Source organism: Xenopus laevis, chromosome 3S (assembly GCF_017654675.1).
Source record: "Xenopus laevis strain J_2021 chromosome 3S, Xenopus_laevis_v10.1, whole genome shotgun sequence".
Taxonomy (NCBI): Eukaryota; Metazoa; Chordata; class Amphibia; order Anura; family Pipidae; genus Xenopus; species Xenopus laevis.
This window is the reverse complement of record NC_054376.1, coordinates 36680624-36705335: the sequence shown is the minus strand read 5'-3', so window position 1 is coordinate 36705335 and position 24712 is coordinate 36680624. Positions and strand designations below refer to the sequence as shown.

At 40.5% G+C, this 24712-nt stretch overlaps 1 long non-coding RNA gene across 6 annotated transcripts in view; it reads left to right on the top strand.

Moving 5' to 3' along the window:
• The window catches only part of LOC108712303, a 69427-nt gene that overhangs the window by 27781 nt on the left and 16934 nt on the right, over window positions 1-24712 (top strand). For 4 of the 6 annotated variants that reach the window (XR_005966602.1, XR_005966601.1, XR_005966599.1 and 1 more), the window contains 2 exons: window positions 1170-1207; window positions 2562-2753. This is a non-coding gene — a long non-coding RNA (uncharacterized LOC108712303). The remainder of the gene's footprint in view (window positions 1-1169; window positions 1208-2561; window positions 2754-24712) is intronic. The other 2 variants (XR_005966603.1, XR_005966604.1) reach the window with 2 other exon arrangements.

Below are 24712 nucleotides of genomic sequence, written 5' to 3'. Positions count from 1 at the left end.
TAATATCATTATAATGGTAATTATAATAGCACTCGACATTTTTCACTTGATGCTTAAAAAGATTGTTGATGATATTAAAGGGGGTAAAATGAATCTGCTGAGTTGTGCAAATTGAGATAGATGAAATATAGTTATATATCCCTCACCCTCAGCAGTTCCGTGTCTCCATTCATCCAGCACTGTTTAATTTTGTCAGTGAGATTGCAGGAGCCCATGAAAACACCAGGCATAATCCCTGGGCTGTGAATATCGCCCACTTGTGGTATAAAGATGTGCAGCAGGAGCTTTAAACTCTTCTGTCAGCCTAAAATAGTTACTGATTCTGAAGAAGAATATATTTTATAGCTGTTTCGTTTTAAAAGAGCAAAGTGTTACATTTTGTTAATGAAAGATGTTTGTCAGGGACGTTCTTTGATTTAAAGAAACAGTAACATCAAAAAACAAAAGTGTTTTAAAGTAATGAAAATATAATGTAGTGTTGTCCTGATATTACTGATCCTTCTATTCAGGCTCTCCTATTCATATTCTAGTCTCTTATTCAAATCAATGCATGGTTGCTAGGGCAATTTGGACCCTAGTTACTAGATTGGTTAAGATGCAATCTAGAGAGCTGCTGAATAAAAAGCTAAATAACTCAAAAACCACAAATAATAAAAAATGAAAACCAATTGCAAATTGTCTCAGAATATCACTCTCTGTCCACATCATACTAAAAGTTATCTCAAAGGTGAAGAACCCCTTTAAAAGGAAGTACATTTATTTATAGTTACAATTCCTGTTACAATTTTTTATAAATGGCTATAACATGAATAGGTTGTTCTGGAATGAGATTATCATTTATTGGTATTGGATACTGACAATGTTAAGTGGGCATTGCTTGGGAATATGTATTCCTATCTAACATAACCATAGCCAGAGCATTACATACATTTTCCATGTGATTCTTTATAAGGGTACAGGGTCATTTTTAGAATGGTATTTCTATATTTATGTACTCCTGGTATACACACAAAGATATAAAGGTCAATTGAAACCATATACCTTAGCTTTCACTAACGTATATATAAACACATGTTCCTGTGTGGATGTCAGACTTGGTTTATGTGATATGTGCATGTATGTTTAGCATTTGTCTTTTGTAAATGTGTCCAACTCTTTCTTTCCATCAGGATCCATTTTATCTGCCTCCAGCCTGTGGATACCTACGGTAGGTACTGAATAGTTTTTGTGTTTTGATGCTATGTGCATTGTGAAGTGTGTTCTGTGAATATCTGTGTTGTGGTTTTTTTTCATTTTGTACTTCTAATGTAATACCCTGTATGTTACAGTCACGATGTATTTTGTTTGCTTTTTGTTTGTTTGGTTTTTGCATATACCCGAATGTATTTTATTCTGTATTTCTGTTCTTGTGCTGCTGCAGTTTTCGTTACACATTGGTATGTGTTAGTGTACTGTGTAGTTTCTCGAGACACACAGATCCTATTGTACGAATCAAAGATTCGTACGATTTTCGGATCGTGTGTGGCGTGTGCCAACAGCTTTCGTCCGGCGGAGATCGGTCGTTTGGTCGATCGGTCAGGTTTGATTTTGACCCGACTGATCCCGCCGGAGCCCATGGGACATCGTAATTGGATCGTTTGGCCATGCGGCCGAACAATCAGATTACCCCCGATATAGCCATGCTCGTTAATGGCATATCGGCGATGTCGCCAAACGAGCGGATCTTTGCGTCTATGGCCACCTTTACACCGAGCCATACTCCTTTATCAGAGACCATTATCTCCACTACTACTATAGGGACAATCTCTCCCTACTATACCTGCTATCCACTGGTGTAACTAGATATTACTGGGCCCAACAGCAAATTATTTTTCAATATTCTCCAATATTTATTGAAATTGTATATGAATTAGGGCCTCATGGGGCCCCTATACCTCCTGGGCCCCCCTGCAGCCGCAGGGTCTGCTTCCTCTATAGTTATGCCCCTGCTGCTATCCCACAGTCACACTCCCTTCTCAGAGAGTATTTTCCCCCACTGCTACTATAGGTAGTACTATATCTACTATACTATACCTGCTATCCCGCAGCCACAGTCCCTTCCGAGAAGCTATTATGCCCTGTGCTACTATAGGCACCATCTCTCCCTGCTGGAATGTTCACAGTTCCTTCCAGAAGTTAATAACCCCACTGCTTATTGCTGTAGTTCTTCCTGTTCAATCAAGAGGAGGATATTTGGTGCATAACTAGGATTTCTACTAGTCTTTCTCCCAACTGGGCAATGGCAGGTACAAAGTACAAGCGTCACTTGTGCCTCTGAATACTGTCTTTTGTGCCCAACGCCTCATTCACATAATAAATGCAATGTGTGCAATGGAACTTAAGTGCACTTCTTGCATCCAGAGCTTATGTTAATAAATGAGGCCTGTGCTGAGATGGTACTTTACCATTATATATGCAAATACATATTGTATAGTGTGGCTATTTTTTGTGAGTATGTCATTGACCACTTAACTGCATCTTATTGTTTGCCAATAAATAATGTGATATTCTTCTTCTTGTAGTTCCTGGAAGCTCTGGCAGAAATGATCATTGACAAACTCATGGTGACCGGTTGGCTATTTAAAGTGGACAGTGAGTTTGGAGGTAATGGCACTGCTTTTTGTGACATTGCTAAATACCTGCCAAGCTATGCATGGGCTGTGAGCGAGAACCAGAGATATGACCCTGATATTTGGAAACAGACATGGGCACAGGTGAGTCTCTATGCCAATTCGGCAAGCAAGGGGTTGACATGACTTGTCAGCACAGATCTCTGTAATAACAATTTTCAAGCCTCAGGTTCCCACACACCGGCAATGCTTTAATGTCCTGTTATTCCCCGACCTGTTCTGTTCCTTAATGAGGACAATGTAAGAGCGGCGTCGGCAGCGGCACAGCCGGTGAACGCTGGCAGGTTATTAAAACATTACAGCATCTTGATGAAAGACTTTCCTGCAGGCTAAGAACGACAGAACAAGACTCCATTCCACCACGATGATTAGAAATGAGTGTATGTCTCTGAGCGCTAAATTATGTTAATAGTTACAAATTGAGGTATTTGCATAACAGTTTATGATACATAATGACAAGTTCCCCTTTCACTGTGTGTGTCACATCTCTGAGACCTGTGCTGGATGAAGCATATACATATTTGGAAAACAGCATTTCTATCTATTTTTTTTAATAGCCTTGCTCCTATTCTAGTGACATCTCAGCAACCTGAATATATCCTGGAGTTGTATGGCTTTGGGGTGTTCCATTTAACTGAATAATAGCATTTCGGCAAATTAATAAAATTGATTAAATGTCAAGATTAAAATTTAACTCACCTTATTGCATCTTTCTATGCGTCTGTGACTTGAAAGCTTGCATTCAAATCCTGAATGAAATAGGACAGATATATAAATGAGCGAATATTCCTAATAAATACCATTTGTTATCCTCTATATATATATATACATATTTAGTTGAATGCATTAAAACACTGTCTGCATGACAAGAGCTAGTTATTCTAGCACACATGCCCTATTTCTAAGTAGGGTTTATATTATTTTTTTTTCTTTAAATGCTCTGTAAAACATATTCCCATAGGTTATCCTCAACAGGAATCTTTCCTTTCCTGCATATAATATCAGTACAAGTAGCCATGATTGCGCTTACTGATATAACCTCATCCACAGAGTCTGATAAAAGAGCGCCCTCCAGTGGCTATATTATTTGTGGCCAGGAAGAGAACCCTTGCAAAACATGTATTATATCCTATATGGATAATTGGTCAGCTTAATGTGCTCTAAATACAGCTTTTTCTTGGGATGGATCATGTGGCCCAATTATTGCAAGATGTTGATTGAGCCAGATCCTTTACCCTTTGCTTAAACCACAAATACAAATAAGTTTAATCGGTGTATTTATATTTTAATAAGAAAAAAATATTCAAAATAAGAAATAAAAATAATTTTGTGGTGGAGTGAAGATTTGGTCACAAAATTACATATTTGGCGCATTTTCAGTGCAAAATGTGAAGACCTATTTAAAAAGAACAGCTGCAAATGCAAATAGGAAAGTTGATATCACTAACAAAGGTAAAGGAAAACAATTCACTGGCTGTAGATAATAAGGATTTCATAAAATTTTAATATGTTGATGCTCTTCATACATTTCAACTGTTATCACTACCCCATTTAATTTTCTTGCTTTCTCTATGGCCATACATTTAATTGCATTCGCCCTGTATACATTATTATCTTTATCAACAATTCAGGCCAAATAACAAAAATGCTCTATTTAAATTATAGACACTATGGCATGTGTTGCAAATAGAGCACTTTTTTTGTACTGTGATGTTCTCAGTGATTGGTCCTCTGTTTTTTAACAACTGTCAAGTCTTTCTGTCAGATGTCTGCAGGTCTGAAAGTGTTAAGTAATCTCTCGCACTGTGGGATTTTGGCTTCTTTCCCCATATCTGGGGCAGTCATCAGACTCCCGCTGTTCAGTGTTCTGCTGACAAATGACGAGTGTGAATTCCTTATGGCATCCCCTGTTTGTAGTAAAATCAGATCAGACTCAGACAGACCCTCCCCTGCAGCCATAGAGAGATATTAGAGATATGGCCAGAACAGGACCTGCTTTTTAACTCCTTCACTAAGAGTGGGTTACATGAAGACTATGGAAGAATGAGCCACAATAAAGAATGTAAGAAAAAGAAGACCAACTGGCAAATATAAAAAAGTCAGAAGTACAGGGAAATGCTCTGAGCAGTTATAAGGATGGCAGACAATGCCCTGAGGAATATTGTGAACAAATGTATGGATGGCAGACAATGCAGAGAGGAAATCACTGGGTTCATAGATGGATATTAATCAATGCAGGCTCATAGGCATAAGTGAGTGTGTGAAAGGAATTGACTTCAGGGCCTAAGAATACCTGACATTGCAAGGAGAATGGTAGCGGCAGATAATACAGAGAGTCACTGGCTGTGAAAGGTACTGGACATGTATATAACTGGACATGTATATAATAACAGAAAAGGCACTAGCCTTGTGTAGGAGTGGCGTGAAATTCAGGGCCATTTGTGCAGGGGTAAATGCATTAGGCATGTGTATACATGGCAGGCAGAAGAACAAAAGCATTATGTTTGTGTTTAAATGGCAGATGGTAGAAAAAACAATTGGAATTTGTGATTGGTATATAATACAATGATCAAGGCACTAGGCATGTGCATAAACAGGCTAGGATTTGTGGAAAGGCCACCAAAGCCCGGGTCTAAGGCAGCAGAATTTTAGGGGGCGGCACAGTGTTGGACTGGGACACCAGGGGCCGACCCAAAAACCTTTGACTAGGGGCCCACCAATTAATCTTAGACCAGGGGCCCACTCTCAGTACTATGATTCTTCTACTCCTCACTCAACCTCTGTTCTCCTAGTCTCTTTTCTTTACATACTATAATACTATAACCTGTTATTCCATCTATTTAGCCACTTTGTTCTCATAAAACTAGGGAATGACCATGAAATAGGCCAAATATTTAGCAGCATGAGGGCCCACTGACACCTTGGCCCACCGGGAGTTTTCCCCGTATTCCGGTGGGCCAGTCCGACACTGGGGCGGCATGTTGCCTAACCACACCCACATTGGATACGCAGATGTTACAATCGATTTAAAATTCCCCCTGCACCAGTCCCCATTGCGCCAGTCCTGATGATGAAAATGTATGCGAATAAAGGGGAGGAGGGCGACAAACGGCAGTGGGCCTAGGGGCACATGATATGTAAATCTGGTCTTGTGCATAAATTGCATAGAGTATTGTGGGAAGGGCAATGGGCATTTGTATAAATGAAAGGCAATACAAGGAGAACCACTCTGGGCATATGTAGGAATGGTGTATATTGCAGGAAGAAAGAAAGTGAGCTTGTGCTGAAATGGCAGACCATGCAAACAGGGAAAGGAGATTCTCCCATAAACAGGATGTAGAATGGAACTTTCGTTTTCAAAATTTGCCCTGTTTAGTGAAAGAAATAATGAAAACCATAAATATTTTATAATTAAAACAATAGCAAAATATATGCCCTGCACTATACCTTTTTTTTTTAAACTCATATTGAGAAAGGGGGTGTTCCACCCCTTTTAGCTGTGAATAAAGTTTCCCTGAACTACCACAATATTGCAACATGATGTTTTGGAAGATAGTGCAGATATAAACAGTCTTGGTTGTGCTTTGGCTCCATTTCCTATATATATTCTGAAACAGCCCCAGGGCCACTTCGGGGCACCCTTCTGCTCAACAAGCTGGTACCCTATCAGCCAGGGCCCTAACTGCTGTGCAGGATTAAAGGCTTGATTTGCAGATGGACTATAATTACATGTTATTTGGGAAAGCATTTAAGTCTCTTTGTCAGGCTGCTGGTAAAGGCAGTGTAAAAGCTTCTGCTATGGGAAACTATAATATATTTGCTAATCCACCAAAACATTGAAATAAAATGGCACATCACATTCAATCCAATAGTAAAAACATGTGATATCACTTGTTCTATGCAATAAATAGCCTGAATGCACATGTACTACTCAGATGATGAATAAGGAACATGGGTAGCTTTCTGGAAACTCAGAGTAGGTGTGTGTACTCCTGTTATTATTATCATTGTTAGTATTTATCTGCTAATTATATGCATTCAGTAAAGGGGTTGTTCACCTCCCAAAACATTTTTTTCAGTTGAGTTATTTTCAGATTGTTCACCAGAAATAAATACTTTTTTCAATTGCTTTCTAATTTCCAAAATTGAAGTCTAAAGTTTATTGTTTGTGTCTCTGGTGTTTGAGTCTGGCAGCTCAGTGATTCAGGTGCAGACATTGAACTGTTACAATTTGCTACATTTAGTTGATACATTTTTCAGTAGTATCAACAGGTGCCCTTTAATGAAATTCGGGGATTCTGCTCAGCAGGGACAAAGATAAGAAATGTAGCAACGAATGTATCAATTTAGAATAGTTACAAAGTCTTCAACCCCCCTCGAGCAGCTTTAGAAAGACATACAATGAAACTTTACATTTTAATATTAGAAAAACAGTCACAAACAGAAAGTAATTGGAAAATGTTTCTGGTGAACTATCTGAAAAAAAGTGTTTAATGGTGAGCAGCCACAAAGCTTACTGTTGTGTAGTTAAGCAGCATATATATATATATATATATATATATATATATATATATATATATGTGTATATATATATATATATATATATATATATATATATATATGTATATATATATATATATATATATATATATATATATATATATATATATATAATATTAAGTGGCAAATTAAAGCATCTTACCAAACTGGAATATATGTATATTAAAGTAGATATTACATATTACAAATTTTACCTTGAGCTCCCATTTTATGAAATTCTCTGTGCTGCCTTAGAGATCACCTGAAATACTATAACTCTAACTGTAACAGGAAGAAGTGTCGAAACAAAAGACACAACTCTGTTAATCGGCTCAGGTGACCTAGAATGTATGGTTTGTTTGTGTACACGATGAATCGTACGATCCCCTTAGTTCTTAAAATGGCAAATACTATTTAAATTACCCAATGGCACATACTACTAAAAAAGTATATTATTATGAAAATGGGTTATTTACACGAAGCAGCGTTTTACATATAAACTGTTTTATGCAATATTCTGTATTTTGATACCTACATTGTTTTGGGTTATAATTTACCGTTATGTTACTAGTAGATTTGTCTAAAGTCTTTTTTTTTACTGTTAATTCAAATTTAGCCTAAAGATAACTTGCTTTAAATTGTGGGGCTTCAGCTCTAGCTAGGGTTGCCACCTGGCCGGTATTTTACAGGCCTGGTCAGTAAAAATGATGGTTGATCCCAATGTTATTAATAGGGAAAAAAAGATTAATATATAGGAAGGCTGGTATTTTTTTCTCAGAAAAGGTGGCAACCCTAGCTCTAGCCATAAGACCCAGAACTTTATGGGGGAACTCAGCTTGAAGGCCAGAATGCTTGGAATAAATGCCTATTTACTGTCGTACATACTCCTTAAACCTGAAATATTTGACAGTAGGCTGTATCAGCAACTAAGTAAGGATATACAGTTATTCTATTATGCTTAAAGCTGTATGAGATCTGTACAATGATACTTGCATCAGCTGACTCTGTTAAAGTGGAAGGAACGCACCCAATCCATACCATGACATGTCTCACATTGCAACATTGGCAGTGCCTCATTGTGCACCTGTGCCCTTTTACTGGAGTTATCAGTGCACACAGGACCACCATCAGAAATCTCTGGGTCATCTCATGGGCCAACAAATTTTCTCGGCCCACTACCATATGCCCTGCCTCAGACCCCAATCACCCCTACACCACAGTAAAAAAGCCACACAAACATGGGTGCTAAAACATAAATGCTAAAAACCCATTGGTGTTCAGGGTCCCACCTACAAGTTAAAAAATATCAATTGATGGTTAAAAAAACTGCATTGGTGGCCGGGGCTGCCCCTTACAAGTTAAAAAAACCCATTGATAGTCAGGGTCCCCCTACAAGATAAAAAACTAAACAATTAGTGGTCAGGGGTCCCCCATAAAATGTAAATAAAAATCTTCATTGGTGTTCAGGGCCCCCCTACAAGTTACAAAAACCCACTTGTGGCCAGGGTTCCCTTACAAGGTAAAAAAAAAAACATTGGTGGCCAGGGAGCCCACTAACAAGTTAAAAAAACCTTTGGTGGTTATGGGCCCCATAGAAATTTTCTTTAAAAAGGCCCACTCACACGTAGAAACTTCGGGCCTCCCCCCTTGCAAGTTAAAAATACTATTGGTGGTCAGTGGCCCTACAGAAAATTTAAAAAAAAACACTGGTGGCCATGCCCCCCTTACAAGTTAAAAAACAAATTGGTGGTTTTTGGAACTTTTCGAGGCTTCATCACCATTCGTGACTTCAGGTCTAATTTGTGACTTCGGGTCTTCGGCCCTTTCTGTCTTCAGATCTTTGGCGATGTCCTGCACACTCTTAAATAGGCTTAGCCGGTAAAACATCTGCCAGGGCCGGGGCCGGTATTACAAATTTACCGGCAATGTAGCTGCCGGTAATTTGTAATACACTTAACAAAAGCCCTTGCCTTCCGGTGGAAACGTACTTTTTCTTACTGATCTTGCCCTCGCGCAATGTGACCCCGCCCCTTTTGTGGCATGTATCCGCCCCTTTTTCATCATAGCTCGCCCCTTTTTGCGTCACGGCACGCCCCTTTAGTTTAGGAAGGCAGTTCAGGGAGATTGTTGCCTCAAAGAAGAGGCGATTAGTCGCCAGGCAACTAAATCTCCCTGAATCTGCCCGTGTGCTAAAACCCTTAGACTGCTTGCCAACACAGGGGCTACTAAATAGCCAATCTCAGCTCTTATTTGGCATCCCCCGTAGCTTTTTTCATGTTTGTGTTGCGCTTCTAGTGTTTTCACAGTTGAATATGGCTCATGGGTACAAAAGGTTGGTAATCTCTGCCTTAGAGAGAAAATCAGCTTCTGTAAGTGGGACTATCAGTTAACCCAATGCAATACAGATGCATGCAACACTGAGCATAGAAGGATGATGGCTATATAAATTTTAGGCTATTGGAACACGATAGGAAATGCACAATTGGGAAAGCATCTGTCTTTGGTTTATGGTAGGGGTGCCAAAGTCACACTTGTTTTTCATGCTGACATCTTGGGGTGTTCTATTCCAGTATCACAAGGTCAGGTAATCCAATCAGAGGTTTGCTTTCAATTTTTTTAATGGTAAAGGTGGATTGATTGCTATAGGCCCCTAGACCTGGTAGAAACTTTGTACTTGTTTATTACTTTCCTGGAAAAGTGTGACTATGGCTAGGTAGACCCCTTTCAAGAGAACGATATCAAGGGCCCAATGCAGTCTTCACTTGATTTATTCCCAATAGATATTTGGCTGATCCCCCAACCAGATAAGGTGGCCATAGACGTTAAGATTTTTTTCGTTATCCTAAGACCAAGCTTATCTTGAAACGATTGTTTACATGTACAAATTTGTCCATAAACTAAAAAGACCATTTCAGGAGATATCGTCTAGTTGAAGCCAGGAATAATGTGGGCAGGTCTGGACTGAGAATCAAAATAGGCCCTGGCATTTCAGGTACACAGAGGCCCAATCAGCCCACATAGAGGCCCAAACAGCCCCCACCAGCCCACTATATACTGACTTTCTATGGCACCTTATAGCAGCCCCTCTGGCATTTGCCAGAACCCACAGGTTGCCAGTCCGGGCCTGACTGTGGGTAGCCGCCTGCTTGGCCCTGCAAACAATTGTTCAATGGATACATTTCACTGTGAACCATGAACATTTTTGAACCTGGCTGATCAATTTTCTGACCAATGTTGGACGAATAATCATTTCGGTGCCTGCTAACCTCACGATAAATATCTTAATGTCTAATCATGTCCCATACACAGTCTTACAATGTAATTTCTCCTACTGCACACCTGTAGTTCACCAATCCTGCAACTGGTAGTGCGTTTCCTCCGTTGACCCGGCCGGGTCCCTTAGCAACGAATATGTATAGAAAACGGATCCGCACACACACTGGTTAATGCAGTCGGGGAGTATCCAGTTTTATTCAGCCACCAAACATTCAAATGGGGGATACTCCCCGACTGCATTAACCAGTGTGTGTGCGGATCCGTTTTCTATACACATTCCATACACAGTCTTAAGCTGGCCATAGACTCGAAGATCCGCTCGTTTGGCGATGTCGCCAAACGAGCGGATCTTTCCCCGATATGCCACTAACGGCATGGCTATATCGGGGGTAATTCGAACGTTCGGCCGTATGGTCGAACGATCGGATTACGATACGCCAAGGGGCTACGACGGGTCGGTCGGGAAAAAATCAAACCTTCCCGATCGATATCGTGGCCAGATATCTGTCAAATTGGTCTAAACGACCGATATCGGCAGTTTTATCTGCCCGTGTATGGCCACCTTAACATTAGCTGCTGACTTTCCCACTCCAGACCGCCTGAGTAGCCAATGTCAGCATGTGTATTTCTGGCTTTAAACTCAGTGTGAAAGACAAAGGGTCAAATCTAAAATCCCTGGCATAAAGCAGGACGAAATGGTTATGCTTTCTTTGTTTTTATTTATATATTTATTTATTGCAAGATATAAGTACCTGTACAGATATGGGATCCGTTATCCAGAAAGATCTAAATTATAGCCCTTCTTAGACTCTATTTTGATTCAATAATGCAAATGTTTAAAAATTATTTATTTTTTTTCTGCAATAATAAAACTGTACCTTGAACTTGAAACTAAGATATAATTAATCCTTATTGGAGGCAAAAGAATCCTTTATTTTATGTTTTAATGTTTTATGGAGATCTAAATTACAGAAAGATCCCTTATCCGGAAAATCCTAGGTCCCGAGCTTTCTAACAGTCTCACTATAATATTCTTTATGTTAAAAGATCATTATTTCATTTCGTTTATTTATAAGATAGATCTGGTTAATCAATTAATAAATAATAAATCAATGAAAGCTACAATAGCAGAAGCTCACTTACTGATATATATATTTATATATTTATTGATGTATTTAATCAGATAGCACTATGTATGAGTGCATTATTACTAGATCGTTACACCCCCAGGTATGAGGCTCACGTTCTGCATGCTATCGATTTAATTCATTTGTTTCCCCTCCATGCTAATTTTTCATATGCTTGCAAAACAACCCTTTGATTTTCTGTCGCTCGTTAATTACGCTGTTTTGCCATTAAATAGAGGGCTTTGTGTAAACTAATTACTAGGTAATCATCGTCTACCGCAAACTCGCGGTTTGTACCTTTTTATTCAATCTTACAATCACTTCCCCGTCTGTGCCTGGGCTCTCTCTCTGCTCGCAGTCATTAGCTCCTACTAATTCACAGCGTTAGTGCAGGAGAAAAGGGGACTTGTAATTGTGGCCATATCAGTGCTGTTAATTACCGAAGTAGAACATTGAAATGATGCCAAGGACCATTGTTAGAAGCAAATAAAAAAAAACACACACACACAAACCAAAAAAAAAAATAGGTTTGAATGTTATTTCCACCATCTGGGAACTGGGGAAGAGGAAAACAGCAGTGACAAAATATCCACGTTTCTGCTCCAGGCCTCGTAGGCCAGATGGAGGAGAGACATTGTATAACATCAGTTGGATGAGGAAGGCCAGGTTCCATCAGCAGTGCTCTGACATGTGAAGGAGATACAGAGACAGTAGCTGTGCGCTTGCAGTGTGCCCAATAACCCTTCACTGCCTGCCCTAGCCCAACTACATTTATTTTCTTATTATCTTTTATTGATGAACCTCCATAACCCAAAAAACAATTTTTACAGTCAGATGACTAGTTTAGCAAAGCTCATCTGAAGTAACTTTATTATAATCTATGGTTTGGTCATTTTCCAGTTACCCTTACTGTAAATTATGACTTCAGAGTGTTTTTAAGTGACACGCACACTATTGTGCTTAAATACATACCAGAACCCCCCCATTGCCCCTCTTTTTTTAACCTGTGCCTTCGCTACTCCTCTCTCGCTCACCTGTGCACCCCACCCCCTCTTCTTAGAGATCACCTTCTAAAAGCTTTGTAAAATTAAAGTAGGATAAATGAGATTGTGTGGCCCACATGGACTGGGGCAGCATGGTGGGCTGGGGTCATAGACTTGATTCCAGACAGGACATTATCTGCAAGTAGTTTGTTCCGCCAATGTCTGTGTAGCTTACATCCAAGCTACTTCAGTTTCTTCCCATACTCCAAAAGCATACAGTCAGGTTAATTGGCTCGTGATAAAGCTAACTGTAGTGTGTGTATGAATGTGATAGGGACCTTAGACTGTAAGCTCCACGCTGTACAATATGTTACATAGTTACATAGATAAATCGACAAAGACAAAGTCCATGAAGTTCAACCCCTCCAAATGAAAACTCAGCATCCATACACACACACCCCTCCATACTTTCACTTAAATTCTATATACCCATATCTATATTAACTATAGAGTTTAGTATCACAATAGCCTTTGATATTATGTCTGTCCAAGAAATCATCCAAGCCATTCTTAAAGGCATTAACTGAATCAGCCATCACAACATCACCCAGCAGTGCATTCCACAACCTCACTGTCCTGACTGTGAAGAACCCCCTACGTTGCTTCAAATGAAAGTTCTTTTCTTCTAGTCTAAAGGGGTGACCTCTGGTACAGTGATCCACTTTATGGGTAAAACGATCCCCTGCTTTTTTGTCTATAATGTCCTCTAATGTACTTGTAAAGTGCAATCATGTCCCCTCGCAAGCGCCTTTTTTCAAAAGAAAACAACCCCAACCTTGACAGTCTACCCTCATAATTCTTCCATCCCTATAACCAATTTAGTTGAAAGTCTCTGCACTCTCTCCAGCTCATTTATATCCCTCTTAAGGACTGGAGTCCAAAACTGCACTGCATACTCCAGATGAGGCCTTACCAGGGACCTATAAAGAGGCATAATTATGTTTTCATCCCTTGAGTTAATGCCCTTTTTATACAAGACAGAACTTTATTTGCTTTAGTAGCCACAGGATGACACTGCCCAGAATTAGACAACTTGTTATCTACAAAGACCCCTAGATCCTTCTCATTTAAGGAAACTCCCAACACACTGCCATTTAGTGTATAACTTGCATTTATATTATTTTTCCCAAAGTGCATAACCTGCATTTATCAACATTGAACCTCATTTTCCAGTTTGCTGCCCGTTTTCCAGTTTAGACAAAACAATCTGCAAAGTAGCAGCATCCTGCATGGAACCTATAGTTCTGCACAATTTAGTATCATCTGCAAAAATAGAAACAGTACTTTCAATGCCCACCTCCAGGTCATTAATAAACAAGTTGAAAAGCAAGGGACCTAGTACAGAGCCCTGCGGTACTCCACTAACAACACTGGTCCAATTAGAAAATGTTCCATTTACCACCACTCTTTGTAGTCTATCTTTTAGCCAGTTCTCTATCCAGGTACAAATACTATGTTCCAGGCCAACATTCCTTAATTTAACCAGTAACCTTCTGTGTGGCACTGTATCAAATGCTTTAGCAAAGTCTAAGTAAATCACATCCACTGCCATCCCAGAATCAAGGTCCCTACTCACCTTCTCATAAAAAGAAATTAAGTTTGTCTGGCAAGATCTATTACGTATAAAACCATGCTGGCACAAACTCATAGTATTATTTGCTATGAAGTCCAGTATCTTATCCTTTATTAACCCTTTGTTGACTCTATAAAAATGCTAATATTAATTTGGTACAAGTTGTGAAGGGAGTTAATACTGTATGTCTGTGTGGGATTAAGCAAGCACTCTATAAACAAAAGGCAGGTTAATTAGCTCCCAATAAAATTAATCATAGTGTGAACATGATATGGACCTTAGATTATGAGATCCACTGGGTCAAGGACTGATGTGAATGATGTATAATCTCTGTTTGTGCAATATAAATAAAAGCTAGTAGTAATAATAAGCAGCTGCTAGGGAGCTGCACACTCAATAACACTTATCAGTCGGTATACAGTCCCTTCCTCTTCCACTATCCAGACAGTATTAATTTTATTTCATGATTATTTCTTACATTGGTGGTTTCATGTGTTAGTTTTCTCAGGCCAGCACGGTAAATCAGTGCAGTTGAATGCCTTTGGTGATGTAGGCCTTCTAAATTGATAAGGGTCAGACTTCATATAAAAGATAATAGGAGCCCAAGGCCAGCCGTGGCCCACAGCCTGCCAGCTGGACCACCCTGCTGTAAATTTTAATTGCTTTGTCGCACTTTGTGTTGGAGGGTATACATGGCTTAGAGCTTTCTTTTGTCTCAGCTCCCTGTATCATGGCCGTGTTTTCATTGTCTGTAAAAAAGGATGGAATTTTATTGTACTTCACAGGCTTTGCACAAAAATATACATTATATTTAAAGGGATGGAACTTACTTTGCACGGAGAGACTATTTCTCACACATGCAGAGAGAATGTCTTTTGAAAATACACTGACTAACTAGAGAAACATTACATAGTCTTCAGGATCATCTAAAGGAGCTGTAAACCCTCATATCAAAATTGACATAAAATAATAGGGTGTGTTCAATAACCCTGACGCAGTGAGAAAGTGCAAGTTCCCACAATGCATTTGTTTTCTCAAGATTCATACACAATTGTACTGTGTCTGACTGTTGCGTGCTGCCTATGGCACAAATGTGACCGATTTATCAAACCAGATGCACCTGCATGTCTGATTTCCAATTTTTAGCATGCAATTGACATCTGCGTCTGATTCTTTAGGCACAACTGGCTTGATGCATGATGCTGAGGGAACACTGGAGCTAATGCCTGGTTATGAGATTACGGTAGCTCCAGGGTTCACACAGCTCCATGCGTCAAAAGGCGAAGTGGTGCTCACAGGGCCATTATCAGAAACAGGGGCGCTCTGCCAATGAGGCGAGCTGAGCTGCTTGCCTCAGGCGACAGCGCCAGAGAGTATTCCAGGGGCGGCAAAAAGCCACTCCTGCACCTTTAACAGCTGAATTTCCGTTTTTTAAACCGGAAATTCGGCTGTACTATTGCGAGAGAGTGCAATTGCGCTCTCCGCAATAGTGTTCCTGCCTCCCCTCTGCTGGTGAGGGGGGAGGCATTGCAGGAGCTGCCTCAGATGGCTCCTTAGTCAGAATCGGCGCTGATCAGAAATCACAGGGCCCGTACAACAGACACAAAATGTTCAGGGCCCCCTGGACCCCGCCCACCCCAGCCCCCACCCCAGATCTGAACCACCCCACAGTAAAAAGGCCACAAAGACATCGCTAAAAACGGTAATCCTTCACAGCTTCGGGTCTTCAGCTATTCAGGACTTTGGGACGTCATCTCTTCGGGACATCAGATCTTCAGGACAGGGCCGGGCCAAGGTAGTTTGTCACCCTAGGCAAGGGTTCCAATCAGCGCCCCCCCCCTCCTATATTAGCATTTCCTACCTTACCATTCCGTTTTTTTTAATAAAAGAAAACGCATTTTTGAATGAAACTTTTAAATGTATATAAATATGTAATTTTAACAAATAAAAATAAGGTACACCAAAATAGAAAAACATCATAAGCCCAAGCCCCCCCCCCCATCTGTACCTGTGCCAGGCCAGCAGTCATCATAGGCCCAAGCCCCCCAAGATTAGTCCTACAATTACTCGCATTGAGCAGAGCAACAAACGATTTTTCACAACTCAGTCAAACTGAAACTTGTAATGGAGCAAAAGAACTCTTCTGCTATATGATGACGTGTTGATAAAGGGAGAGTTAATATACAAGGTGTCGCATCAAATTTTGCTTTGTATATATGGATAGTAACCAGCAGGCTAAAAGGATGTGACTTGTGTTAATCTAGTTTGCCCAAATGTTGCGGAAGAGGGCATCCTCCTCACAATGAAGTTTATTACCAGCTGCTGATAAGCATGTCCCTCTCCCTACTGGAACAGATCCTTCTGATGACAGATTGGATCTTTAATAGCTCAGCAGATTCCGCCAGTTGGGCACTATGGAATATCTCACCACTGATTCATTTAGAGGACATTTCCTTGTGAATATGATGTAGAAATTAGCAGGAGTTTAGCAGGAGACTGGAACTTGCTGACCTCTTAATAATATTATAATGATGCCATTTACTATCCACTGCTTACCCCACTGACTTGGCTCAGTGCTGGCAGAGCAGGCTCAGTGCTGACAGGTTACTCAGGGAGGGAGACAAGAAACCTTTCATAACATCAAGTCCTGATCAGAACAGATGTCTGCACTGAATCTCACATCCAACTTCACTCAGCTCATGCCCTGGGAGAGCTGCTGACTCCTAAAGTGAGACATGTGTTCCAGTCCTGTGTCACCTTGTGAAAGTCTTTTGCAATTTGTGTATTTGGCCTGGTAGGCAAAGTACTTTGCCATTTAAAAATGATTTGGGTTGAATTCTAGAACTTGATGCTTTGTGATGTATATAAGGGATTGAGAATACATGTATTTTGGTAGAATTCTGCATTATAACGATAACTTAAAACCTGAAATGCCCACATAAAATTCTAAGGGCAAGGGCAAATGAAGCGTATTCAAGACTTACCTCCACCTGCGGTATTTAATGAGGCAGAAAGAAGCAGATCGACTGTAATCAGTGGCTTCCTGTAGCTGCACTGCCAGGTACAGTTTTGGCCTGAGAGCAGCTACACTGAGTGGATTGGAGTTTTTAAAACATTTGAAAATGCCTACTTTCACGTTTTTCAGCTTTGGCTCCGCTGCTCCCAGCCTGTGCTTTTTCTGCAGACAGAGAGAAGCAGATCCAAAAAGCCATATTACCAAAAATGTCGGTAATAAGTGCAAGACATCCCCCTCTAAATAATGCTGTTGTATGAAACTTTTCTCTCTTCCTTTATTAACTTACATTTGCGCTACAGGTCTGGATGTGTGCTACAGTGATCAACTAGCAATGACACAGTCGTCTAAATGTGCCACTTGTACCCAAGAAAATTTAACGCTTTAAACCCGTGCTCAGCAAACAGAGTTAAGATTGGCATTAAAGGCGAACTAAAGTCTAACTAAAAAAAGTAGGTAGAAATGTTGTACATTATGTTTTGTGCTTCTGTACCAGCCCAAGGCAACCACAGCCCTTTAGCAGTAAAGATCTGTGTCTCCAAAGATGCCCAAGTAGCTCCCCATCTTCTTCTCTGCTGATTCACTGCACATGCTCTGTGCTGCTGTCACTTACTGAGTTTAAGGACCCACTCACAATATACAGTACACATTGAAATGTCACAATATAAAGTTATTAATACAGATAATTACTACATGGCAGCACAGAAACCAGTGCAATTAGCATCAGACTTTAATAATCAGCCTTGTAGAATCAGCTTATATTACAGACAAACCTCATTTTCTGCTTGATAATTAGTGACGACCCCTAAGCTTAGCTTCTCAACAGCTGCTCAGAGCCCACTGAGCATGTGAGTGTCACAGACACTTTCCAAGATGGTGACCCCCTGTGACAAGTTTGAAGTCCTGGATCATTGCTGCTATTGAGAAACTGAAACTTTAGGCTGGTGTAATAAGTTTAGTATATAAAATATGGCATTTTTAGCCACATTCATTTTTAGGCTTTCATTCTCCTTTAATTTCACTGCCCCTGATCTTAGGTCTCACTGCCAAAATTAACCAAATTGAACTCACTGGGGCTTATTTATTAACATTGGCCAAAGGAATTAAAAGGTTTGATTGGTTGCTATGGGCCCCAGTGTTCAATAAATACCACTGGTACGCCAATACACGTTGCTTTTACATCTTTTCATGACTGTTTGTTTCTGAGACTGGTACCTGATGCTCACACACAATAAGGCTCATTTACAAAGCACAATGGCAATGGTGGTTGTGCGAACATGGGCACAGCTGATGCACAAGTCGGCACCGTTTATTAAAGCCACTTGTGCAGCATACTTGTATCTAAAGAAACGGGTGCCGGGATAATTTTGAAGTAAATTATCGGAAATAATGACATCCCAACACAGAAGAGTTCCTGGCTCACACTGAAGCACATGGGTAATTGTGCATGACATTTCAATCGTGCCAAATACCTTGCCCCTACACAGCTGCAATTATGCTGGAATTCTGGGGGAATTGCTGTATTGTAGGTACAAAATCATTGTAACTTGTGTCTGAAATTGCACTTTAATTACTGCACTTGTGCCAGTAAATGGCATCTAATGTCTCCCGTAAGTTTCTGTCCATTGGTACCAAACCCATTTCAGTGTTGCTCACTATGCATGCCCACAGTGGATAAAGCTATTGTAGACTTCATCAGCAGCAGCGCAACTAGAGGGGGGCGGGCCCTGGCGAGGGACGTGCAGCCGGGCCCCGCCCCCCTCCGTACACCCGGAAACGGCCGCAAATACAGTCGCATTTGTCTAAACACAGTGGTGCACGAGCTGCTGGGGGGCCCTGAGAGGGTGCGGGCCCTGGCCCAATCTCACCCCCTGCTCCCCCGGTAGTTACGCCACTGTTCATCACTCACCTGACTTTTTCTTGGTCAGTGCTCTCAGTAAGATGAACAAGCGTCTCTTCATCATATCCCACTTACTGAGCTTGACCACCCTATGCCCCCCACTTGCTCTGTTTCTGAATGTTGTTCAGTAACAACCCTCTTTAAACGAATACATTTCGTTAGTGCTGCTGCTCCTGTAATTATGTACAAAGCTAATCACTCATTATCTGGGAGATAGATGAGGCTAAATAAGCACAGCATTAATAATTTACAAGGCTCTTCATTATGCCAGTGTATGGGCTGCGGAGACCCAGCAAGAGCAATTCTTTCAGTCTGATGCCAACCCTTAAACAATGGCGCTCCATCACCACGGTCCCATCCTGCTTCACGCTTGTTAAACAGAGACATGGATTATTCTATCAAACGCTCCTCTAGTTTCAGCTCCCCCACTGCAAGGGAATGCTTTCAAAAATGGGCCTCCTCTATTACTCCCCACCCCATGCACATGTTAATGACTCAAACGATGGGTGATATTAATTCTGCAAATATTATGAACATGATTAGCTTGCAGTCAGTGATTTATTGCAACTGCCTCTTCTGAGTGCCAACTCTCTGCCACCACTGTGAGCACGGGGAGAGGACACCTCCTGTTCATCCGAGGGGGCAGATGAGGGAAGGGTGAGAAAAAGCCCTACAGGGATGGTGTTACAGTGTTCAGTAGTCAGAATGTTGGCTCATGAAAAGATACGAGGCTAAAAAGAAATCTGATTCCATCACAATTATATCCGCACCAATTCCTCCCACCCGACACAAATCGTGTGTGAATAGATTAACTGCCAGTATGTGGTTCGGTCTGGGTGAGGACCTATAGCTCATTGGTGGCAACACACACACTAATGTGCAGGCAATTCAGAACAAGTTGTAAACCTGTGTCAAATCAGTGACCAAATGAATTTATGATTGAAAACCTGCTAAAGACTGACATGATTTGTACAGGCTTTGCTCTCCTAATTACAAGCTGTGCTGGAGTGTTGTACAACAGCCGGAAGGTTATATATATATTATTTTAAATGTTTGTGTATATTTATATACCTATGTACATGTAGATCTTGTATTAAACCTCTGACAGACACACACTGTATAATATTTGCTTAGAAACAGTACTATCTGATGATATTTGTGTAATACATTGTATCTCTTACATTAGCGATCACCTTGGAGTTCCATGACCTGTGTATAGAAAAACCAGGCCTACTATTGGCCATGGAACTCCTTGGAAGCTTATAATAATTTGATGTTTAACAGATGAAGGTACATAATCTTTCTGAAACATAATGATTTCTGATGCAGGGATACATTGTATGAAGATGTGATGGGAGGGGGTCTATTGGGAATAAGGTGGTGCTGTCATGCCACACAAGCTCCAATCAAATTAACTGGGTTATTGATTGGCTTCTAGCAGTGTTCATCAATGAATATTTTATGGGGATAGGCCAAATACCCATGTTTTTTATTTAAACAGATCAGTGTGTATTACAGGAGGCTGTATGAGGAGGATATTGGTGGCAATTGGGTACATGAGATGGGCTGTCTGGGGAGAAAATGTATTATCAGTGAAGAGTGCTGTTAAATATAAGGATATTAACAGTTACCTGTAGGTAGCCACAAAGAAGGACAGGTACTGGGTAATACTGCTAGTACAGTGGTGCAGGTAGGGAGTGGGTTTAATGACATGGTCTGGCATGAATTCTACTCTTTTCTCAAAGCAGCTCCTCCCAATTCTCAGGGCAGGGAACAGGTTTGGGGGTAAAGCTTTTGCAGATCGGGTGTGGACAGCAGCACCACGCAGATTAAAGTCTGGGTTGCAGAATTGAATTCTAATATCCTTATATTCTGAAGTAGGGGGAGCATTATCTTTTATAATACAGTTTTCTGGTGAAGTGCTGTACTGTGTGACAGAGTTGCATGGAGATCAGTAGTGCAGGGAACTGCCGGGCTTCTGGGTCCACAGTTAGATACATGCGGCAGATCTGTCTCTCTGGAGGAAGACAATATTTTTAATGAAAATTATCCACACATTTGTCACTCTTACTCTGATCAGATAACAGATATAAAGATGTAGCAATCCATAACACTGCTGTTAGGTCACAGGTCTTCAAAAGCAGACTGGAATCAGATCCTCTGCTATGTGGCTAAGTAACCTTACTCCCCTGCTTTTGAAGAATGGCGCATGCCAGCTTTGTAAACTGATATACATTACATATATACATACCATACCTGTGGCCTTTGAACTACAGCCTCCCACCGTCCCTGGATGACAAACGCTCTGATTTGCAATTCCCAGCAGCTGAATATAATTTGACATCCCTGATATTTTTACATCTTTGTAGTATGTGTGCACAATTGAAGTTGTGCTTTATAAGACCGCTACCATCTCCTTTGGTGATATGAACTCATTCATGGCAAAGTCATTATGGCCTTTTTAAGGAACATTTTAAATATTAGGTATTTTTAACTACCTTGGAAACACACCATGTCCCCCATGGTTCAATGTATTCTTTTTCATGCCACATCCCCAGGTTAGGGTGGTGTGGATATATATATATACATATATATATATACACAAATACCAGACCTGCTATAAAATGGATTGGTTCCTCAGTGTTCTTTTGAATTATATGGAGATGAATCAGAAAACCATAAACGCCAGTGCTTACAGCTCATCTCCCTGGGACTCTGCTCCATAACAGCTTGCATTTATATTTTTCTCTAAAAGTTCCAGGTTATCATTCATTTTGCACTGTGACACACAGACAGGGAGTACTGCCTTATTTCGTATACAGAAAGGTGTGTTTTTATTATTGGAGGCCTGTGGCACTGAACTGGCATTGCCTTCTACTGCAATGGCAGCCGAGAGCAGGAGGAGACATCCCGCAACTGCACAGCTGTTGTTGAATCACAACTCATATTACCCACTGGCATTTATCTGATGATGAGAAATTCCAGACAACTGTGAGTTTCCTACACATAGAACAACAATAGCCAAGCTGAGTGACTGTTGTTCATTTAAACTTGATCATTAAGTTAAAGGCTTTATGCTTTTTACTTAAAGGGATACTGTCAAGGGAAAAAAATGTTTTTCAAAATGAATCAGTTAATAGTGCTACTCCAGCAGAATTCTGCACTGAAATCCATTTCTCAAAAGAGGAAACAGATTTTTTTATATTCAATTTTGAAATCTGACATGGGGCTAGACATATTGTCTGTTTCCCAGCTGCCCCAAGTCATATGACTTGTGCTCTGATAAATTCAATCACTCTTTACTGCTGTACTGCAAGTTGGAGTGATATCACCCCCCCCAGCAGCCAAACAAAAGAACAATGGGAAGGTAACCAGATAACCTCCCTAACACAAGATAACAGCTGCCTGGTAGATCTGAGAACAACACTCAATATTAAAAACCCATGTCCCACTGAGACACATTCATTTACACATTCAGAAGGAAAAACAGCAGCCTGCCAGAAAGCATTTCTCTCCTAAAGTGCAGGCACAAGTCACATGACCAGGGGCAGCTGGGAAATTGACAAAATGTCTAGCCCCGTATCAGATTTCAAAATTGAATATAAAAAAAATCAGTTTGCTCTTTTGAGAAATGGATTTCAGTGCAGAATTCTGCTGGAGTAGCACTATTAACTGATGCGTTTTGGAAAAAATATGTTTTCCGATGAATCCCTTTAAAGGAGAAGGAAAGGCCTGTTTACTTGGGTTGCCAAAAGTGAGGCACCCCCAAGTGAGTATATACTGTATATATACTTATCTCACACACTTACCTTGCTCCTATCACCAGTCCGGGGTTTTTTCCAGCAAGCACACTGAGCGATCGGCTTCCGGCTCCTTCTTTCTTCAAATTTCCTGGGGTAGACACATGTGCAGTAAAACGAAATAGCTGGCTTCTTTAAATTTCGGCTTTTCGTGATACTGCGCATACTCACCTGTGCGAAGAAAGAAACCAATCGCTTTGTGGTGCTCACTGGAATAAGCCGCAGACTGGGGCAGTTTTCTCCAGATAGGAGCACTGGCCTTTCCTTCTCCTTTAAAAAAGTTATGTTTATTGGAGCAAAATAGTGTTGTGTTTTAATCCATAGAACTCAATGGGCAACATTAGGTTTATTGCATTAGGTTTAAGCTCACAAAGGAGACTCCGGTATCACTCAGGTTGGGAAGCAAATAGCTGTGGGAGTTCATTTAATTTTAAGGGCCTAACATCCTGACACATCAGCCACAAAAAGGGTGAATATTTCAGAAGTGACAGAAAGCAGCGAATATAACTGATGATATGACTAAACACCATTTATAATGATATCATTTACAGGATATTCATGGCTCTTGTGTATTATATACAGTAAAGTACTCCTCTTGTAAAATATAAAGATGTTATAAGTCACCAAGGAGTTCCATGGCTGTATAAAAGAACAAGGCCAAACATTTTTAAACAGGTCATGGAACTCTGAGGTGACTTCTAATATCCTCATATTTTTCAACAGGATGTATTTTATTTATTATAGGTGTGAAAGGAGATGTTCGCCTTTAAAACACATTCATTTATTCAGATGGAATACAAGGTTTCCATTTAATTTCTTCGCTGGTTATTCTCTTGCAGACCAATTGTGCCGTGATGCAGTTCTCAGCTCTCGCCTAATGCACATAAACCTCTTGTGTATTACAATGTTTTCTTCCAGACGTGCAGAGCTCAAAGCATCGACTATGATGTGAGGTTAAGACTCAATATGCTGTTTCACAGTCGGGAAGGGTAACAAAATGTGGATCATGGAGACATGATCACCAGGTGCCCATAAAAAAGGTAGAAAAGAATAAATATGATGACATATGCTTCAGCCGGAACGTTATGAAAACAAATAATTTTATATGCAGTAGGGAAAGGACATTATGTGGGAAACCACTAGTAGGGAGAGGAGCAAATATTCTATTTGTACTGGGCCTAGATTTCAAATAGAGTCCCCACATATGTAGACCCAGTCGGATCAATGACCAGTGTATCTGGACTAAGTTGGGCTTCTCATCAAACGGGAGGCCTGGCAGAGAAAGGAAATCTAAAGACCAGTTCCCTACTTCACTGATACCTAGGTATTTGCTATCCAATCAAGGACCATGTTGACGTGGTCCTTATCTCAACGACCTCCATAGCAGCAAATATGATCCAATTGTTGACCAGAAAGCCAAATGATTGGGCTAGCCCAGTATCGCCCGCCTCGAGGTGGGCATATCAGTTAAAGATCTGCTAATTTGATGAACTCAACAAACAAGCAGTTCTTTAGATGTATGTCTATCTTAAGGCACTACCAGATGCCAGGTTTATTGGATTAGCAAGATAAATTATGTGTGGGGGGTGGTCAAACTACAGGTGTGTGGCCAGAAACAAGATGTATGGTCAGAGGACATATTTAATGATGGAGCACATTGTCTTGCAATGCATGTAACTGCAGGAACAAGTTTCTATCTGCATTGTGGCATCTGTACCGCATCTGCATTTTTGCTAGGCACAGTGGCCCATACTGAAATAATTACCTGTATA